Source organism: Bufo gargarizans, chromosome 5 (genome assembly GCF_014858855.1).
Source record: "Bufo gargarizans isolate SCDJY-AF-19 chromosome 5, ASM1485885v1, whole genome shotgun sequence".
In the NCBI taxonomy this organism is placed as follows: Eukaryota; Metazoa; Chordata; class Amphibia; order Anura; family Bufonidae; genus Bufo; species Bufo gargarizans.
Window position 1 is genome coordinate 271,812,825 of NC_058084.1, and position 6,494 is coordinate 271,819,318.

The following is a 6,494-nucleotide window of genomic DNA, read 5'->3' on the forward strand; positions in this document are numbered from 1 at the left end:
CCCCTCCTTCCCCCATCCAGACATCAGATATGTTTCACAGATATGTACAAACTCTGCCTGCCCTGATCTCTGCTTTTTTTCCTGAGTACAAGTATTGCCTGATCCTTTGGTGCTACGCATCTGTGTCTCTGACCCCCATGGCTCTGCTGCCAACAACACCGGTGCTACTCCAGGAGGAAGCGACCTGGTTGGTTCCCTGCAATGAAGTCCAGATAGCTGTACAGTGGTTAAAGGGTGAATACCAGGGGACTGCCAGGATAACATCCATAGGTTTAGCCCAAACCAGTTAGTTGGCATTGGAGTCCACGCCCACTGTCAACCTGTCACAGCAGATTGCATCTTGGAGAAGGCAAACCCTAAGCTCAGTTCCACCTCCTAGTGGATTTACTACTACAAACTCTAGCCACTAGGAATCCTACCTCTCTGAAGCCACCAATTACAACTTGGAAAACCACCATTTTCACCAGCATTACTAAGCATCTTTTGTAGTACATTTACATCAGAATAAAATGCAAGTGAAATTCACAAAAGGCTGACACACACCACTTCCCCGAATGCGTCCACCCTAAAAGGAAAATATGGTACAGTGCAGCATATAACATACCAACTTAAGCAAATGAAATATGCTCAATGTCCATATCCTGTAAAGGGGAAAATACACACATAACATGACAGGCTTAGACTGGCCCAGAGGAAAATGGGTGAATCCCCCTGCTGGTGCCTGAGAAAGGTGGACCGCTAGTCTCCCACTCCCTAGTGGCACATGGCACAATAGACTGACTGCACTACATACAGATAGGCAACATAGAACATCTCAACCAGCTTACAGTATGTTTATATAAAAAACTGGGCACATTATTTAGTAAAGTAACTAGTTTATTATTGTGAAGATATGTGTATTAGGTTGCCTGTGAAATGTACAATGTTATTCGTTGATTTGACTGTGTATTGGTGATTTCCCTTTGTCCTGAGAGATAATTGACTTACGTCTCAATTGTCTCCAGGATAGAGGGCTCTGTGAAACCGGTCTGGGCCGGATAGCATGCTTACAGCCAGGCCCCCAAAATACTTTTACTAACTTCGGAACCCCTGGTCTGATTCGTGCCAATTTTTTATATGTTGTTCCCCTGAATGGATTGATAGTGAATATGTAATTTTTATGTGAATGTGATGTATAGTTTTAAAGTTATAGTATATGTGTAAAAACTGTATTTCTCTGCCTGTGATAATTACATTTCTAATTGTGCAAGGTAATTGTATCACAGCCAGAAGGGAGGATTTTGTGTGGGCTGTGTAACGGACCGTTTCAGCAGACAAGGGGTTAAAATCCGTTTAGGCGATATGCCCCTTTCCGAGAGACAGGCACAGCTACTGCAGAACACCAACCTCCCGAACTGGATACAAAATAGCACTCCAAGCTGGAACCTCGCGGATAGCTGCCGGCAGACGAACAGGAAAAGCGTATCAGTCAGCTTACACTCCTGGCAATCAGTCTCCAACAGCATACAGGGAATCCCCCCAATAACGAGACAAGGCTCCGTGTTGAGGGTCAAGCAGTGCTCTCTGATGTGCTGGCACACCCAGCCTGGTTTTTATTACAGTTTTGCAAATACAACACATCCCCACAATGCATCATGGTTTCCTCCCCTCTGTCCCGGAGACGACCGAAGACAATCCAATTATCTCTCAGGACAAAAGGGAGATCACCAATACACATGTGGAGACAACAAGACAGACATCACCATTTAAACACACAATGGGACAATGGGACAATAGAACCACACCCAGCATATTCCTCCCAAGCTGATAAGTTACACTTATTATAAGTTGGTACAACTTTGTGAGGTTACATTGTCCATACATATTACTTACATCAATTTAAACAGTATAACTTGGGGGACAAACTTATCCAAAATTCCCTGGAATAGGTTCAGGGGTTTAAAAGTTACTATGGGCCATAATCCTGAGGCAAGAGGCTTTTAAACAGCCCCCTCCAAAACCCAGTGGCGAGGTTGGTTTTGCCACACATCTCCCCCCCCCCAGGGAAGACTAACCAGATACCTGACCTCACGCCGGTCGGTACCTGAGTTAGTCTGGCAGGCCACCCACAACAAAATAGTGGATCTGCTGAATTTCGTAGCCTGTCTCTGTCCAGTGAATCCACCAAGATTATATTTGTAGCTGGTACTCCCGGTCTCTGAGTTGCTCCCTGGCTTGGAGTGGAGGTTGCTTTGTGGGCAGGGATCAGCGGTACTCTGCCCTGGTGCCAGCGTTACCACGGAAGAAGCCTGGTTGGAGTCTGGTTGTTGGAGGGGGAAACTGACTGTCTCCCCTTTGGCTAAACTGCCCTGTTGCTGGGGGACAGGAACAACTGTCCCTACCCCCTGTGCTGTAAGTGCAGAGACCACGGTCCCATCTGCACAGTTGTGGGGCTTACTGTCTCCCCCTGGTGCGTTAAGCTGCCGCTGGGGAGAGGGGGTAACGAGCTCCTCTCCCATACATACTTCCAGCCGCTGGGGAGGGCGACCGACCGCCTCCGCTCCCAATACAGTGTCCTGCTGCTGTGGAAAGGAGACTGGGCTCTCTATTCCCTGTAGGACACTCTGCCGCTGGGGGACAGGACCGACTGTCTCTGCCCCCTGTAACTCCGTCTGCCGCTGGGGAATGGATACTCGGCTCCCAATTCCCAAAAAATCATGCTGCTGCTGGGGGGCAGGAACAACTACCTCTGCCCCCTGTAACTCAGCCTGCCGCTGGGGAGGGAAGCCGCTGCTCTCCCCTCCCTGCACTTCACACTGCCGCTGGGGAATGGAGACTAGGCTCCCAATTCCCAAAAAATCATGCTGCTGCTGGGGGGCAGGAACAACTACCTCTGCCCCCTGTAACTCAGCCTGCCGCTAGGGAGGGAGGCCGCTGCTCTCCTCTCCCTGCACTTCACACTGCCGCTGGGGAATGGAGACTAGGCTCCCACTGTCCCGCAACCGTAGCTTCCGATGGAGGTCCACCCAACGTGGCCGTCACCTTCTGCCCAGTATAGTAGGGTCTTAGACACTAGACTCCTCACAAACTTCACGTATTTCTCAGCTGGATTGGGTCTGAAGAAGTTCAGCCGCAACCACATCATATGGTCAAATTCCTCCACAGAGTATCTGTACCCCACTGCTGCCACCAATGTAACGGACCGTTTCAGCTGACAAGGGGTTAAAATCCGTTTAGACGATATGCCCCTTTCCGAGAGACAGGCACAGCTACTGCAGAACACCAACCTCCCGAACTGGATACAAAATAGCACTCCAAGCTGGAACCTCGCGGATAGCTGCCGGCAGACGAACAGGAAAAGCGTATCAGTCAGCTTACACTCCTGGCAATCAGTCTCCAACAGCATACAGGGAATCCCCCCAATAACGAGACAAGGCTCCGTGTTGAGGGTCAAGCAGTGCTCTCTGATGTGCTGGCACACCCAGCCTGGTTTTTATTACAGTTTTGCAAATACAACACATCCCCACAATGCATCATGGTTTCCTCCCCTCTGTCCCGGAGACGACCAAAGACAATCCAATTATCTCTCAGGACAAAAGGGAGATCACCAATACACATGTGGAGACAACAAGACAGACATCACCATTTAAACACACAATGGGACAATGGGACAATAGAACCACACCCAGAATATTCCTCCCAAGCTGACAAGTTACACTTATTATAAGTTGGTACAACTTTGTGAGGTTACATTGTCCATACATATAACTTACATCAATTTAAACAGTATAACTTGGGGGACAAACCTATCCAAAATTCCCTGGAATAGGTTCAGGGGTTTAAAAGTTACTATGGGCCATAATCCTGAGGCAAGAGGCTTTTAAACAGCCCCCTCCAAAACCCAGTGGCGAGGTTGGTTTCGCCACAGGCTGTAACCATTGTTTTATTGGCTACTGTAAGATAATGTGTGTGTCCCTCCCCTGCATGGGAGCACGTAATAAAAAGAGCTGCATCTGGCAGCTCAGGCGGTCTTCTTCTACCCTTCATCGTGTTTTGCCAGTTTTTTGGGTATCTGTGATCATTGTCGGCCTTTTGGCTAAGATCAAGTGTAGTATCTGTTCTTATCAGTCTGCCTTTTCTTGCCGGCCCAGGTCCTTGTGGGTACCCCCTGCACTCTGCCTTTGAGCATCGTTGATTAAATTCAGCTTCAGCTCACTGCTGCTATTGGGTGTAGGGCTATTCCCCAGGGAACAAGCGTGCTCTGGTCTCCGACCTCCTCTTGGCCTGTGGCTTAATAGTCTTGGTGTACGACGTTAGACAGTGCTTACTTGGATCTCAACAGCCTGAAGACGACAACTGGAAAATCTTCTCCGACTGCGATTCAGGAGAAGACTTTGCGAAGACTCGACGAGGAACCCCGACGGCGAGGACTGAAGACTCCGGCCTGAAGACTCCGGCCTCGGGGAACCCCGACGAGGAAAAGAGGCTCGGCGAAGCCCTACCCCGGAAGAAGCTCCTCCTCCCCAGGAAGAAGCTCCACCCCGGAAGAAGCTCCACCCAGCAAGAAGGAATCTGCATAGCCCCACCCCCCGTGGCAAGGGACGCTTTGCGAAGACACCACAGGAAGAGGACTAGAAGGAAGTAGTCATGGCCACAACCTCCAAGCCTCCCAAGACCAAGAAGGATGCTGCAGGACCAGCCAAGAAGCCCCAAGCCACCAAGCCCCCTGGACCCTCTGGGGCTGGACCGGACGCCTCTGCCCAGCAGAAAGGCAGCGGAAAGCCCGGCCAGGTTGCCCCTTCACTGGAGCCCTGGATGCGGCAGACCGTCGCCATGAAGCTGAGGGAGGTGGATGGAAAGACCCCGGAGATGACCGAGGAAATCTTCTGCCAGAAGATGCTGGTGGACCAGGGATTTTCGAAGCCGGAGACCCTCAGCGTCCAAGCCTTTATGACCGGGATCTTCTACGTGACCTTTGCGTCAATCAACATCTGTAGAAGATATTGGGAGAAGGTGAAATCGGCGGCATCGGACTCCACGTTTTCTCACTTTGTCAGGAATTGCCCCATTCAGAGGGAGGAAAGAAGGACTACGGTGTCTATGGGGAATCCACACACCCCCGGCAAAGACATCACCACTTTCCTGAGTCGATTCTGCACGGTGGTGAGGGAACCCACCCACATCCTGAACGGACTCGGCTTCTGGACCGGAAAGTGGTCAGCGGTCGTGAAACTCAACAAAGACGCGACTGCAGAAGACGGCCTCCAGCACCTGCCCCAGTCTTTTTCCCTAGGAAACTCCCACGGACTCATCTACTACCCGGATATGCCACAGTTCTGCAGGAAATGTGGACAGAAGGGCCATGAGTTGAGGAACTGCAAGGAGGATCCCTGCCGAATCTGCCGGGTCATAGGTCACGAGACCAAAGACTGTCCAAAGAAGGTGGCGTGCAACCTGTGCGGGCTAGTCTCCCACGTCTACAAGGACTGCCCAAAGAGGGACCGCACCTGGGCTTCAGTTGCAGCCAGGGCCCCGGCCGCCCGGAAACCCCACCCCCAGGCCCCGGCCCAGGCGGCAACAGAGCCCAAAGAGAAGCCATCTAAGAAAGAGGGTAAGCGGACATCTGCCCATGCTCCCGTTCCCTCCTCCTCCCGCCCAACCTCCCGCCCTGTCGTCACCACCACTGAGGATATCCACATCCAACTCCCCATCACCTCAGTGGCACCCTCCCGTGCCCCCAGCCCAACCCGCCCCGTCGTCACCACTACAGCAGAACTAACCTCTCCTCCAGCTGCTGTAGTCCTCTCTATGGAGGAATTTCCCCCTCTTGTCTCCCCAGATGTCAGCCAGAGGAAAGGGAAGAGAAAGGATAGGGACAGCCCCGTGGCTGACCATTCCAAAAAGAAGATGCTCGAGGTAGAGGACGTGGCCTCACCCAACAAAGAAAAAGAAACAGAACTGCAGATGGAAGAACCGGTGGCCACTAACGAGGACCCCGAACAGCAATCCCTCCACCCCCCCAGTAGCCTCGACGAGACCGATGTGGAGGATATAGTGGCCAACGGGGCAACCGCCGACCCGATGCGGCTACAGATAACCCTAGAGGAAATCGTAGCCACCTTCGCGCTGTTGCAGGGGCAACCCACAGACAGCGGACAAGAGACAGAGAAGCCGCCGGACGACCGGAGTGGTAACTAAGCTGTATCGTTCTCTGCTAACCTTTTTCTTTCTCTTACATGATGGCAAACTTTAACCTTTTTTCCATCAATGTTAGGAGCATTAGGGATCGGTCTAGACGTCAGACGATACTAACCTTCCTTACTTCTCAGGTTCCCGACGTTTTCATGTTGCAGGAGTGTGCTTTGCCCCCCTCTAGGTCCTACAACCACCTGGCCAGGCAGTGGTCCCATGGCCCCTCCTACTGGTCCGGTGGCGGCAGCTGTAAGTCGGCTGGGGTTGCCATCCTCCTCAGGGGAAACGCGTTCACACTTGACTCCGTCCAGGAGCTCGTCTGC

At 51.8% G+C, this 6,494-nt stretch overlaps 1 pseudogene; it reads left to right on the forward strand.

Moving 5' to 3' along the window:
- Positions 1-4,056: 4,056 nt before the first annotated feature.
- On the forward strand, positions 4,057-4,257 carry LOC122939736 (annotated as a pseudogene).
- The last annotated feature ends 2,237 nt before the right edge of the window (positions 4,258-6,494 follow it).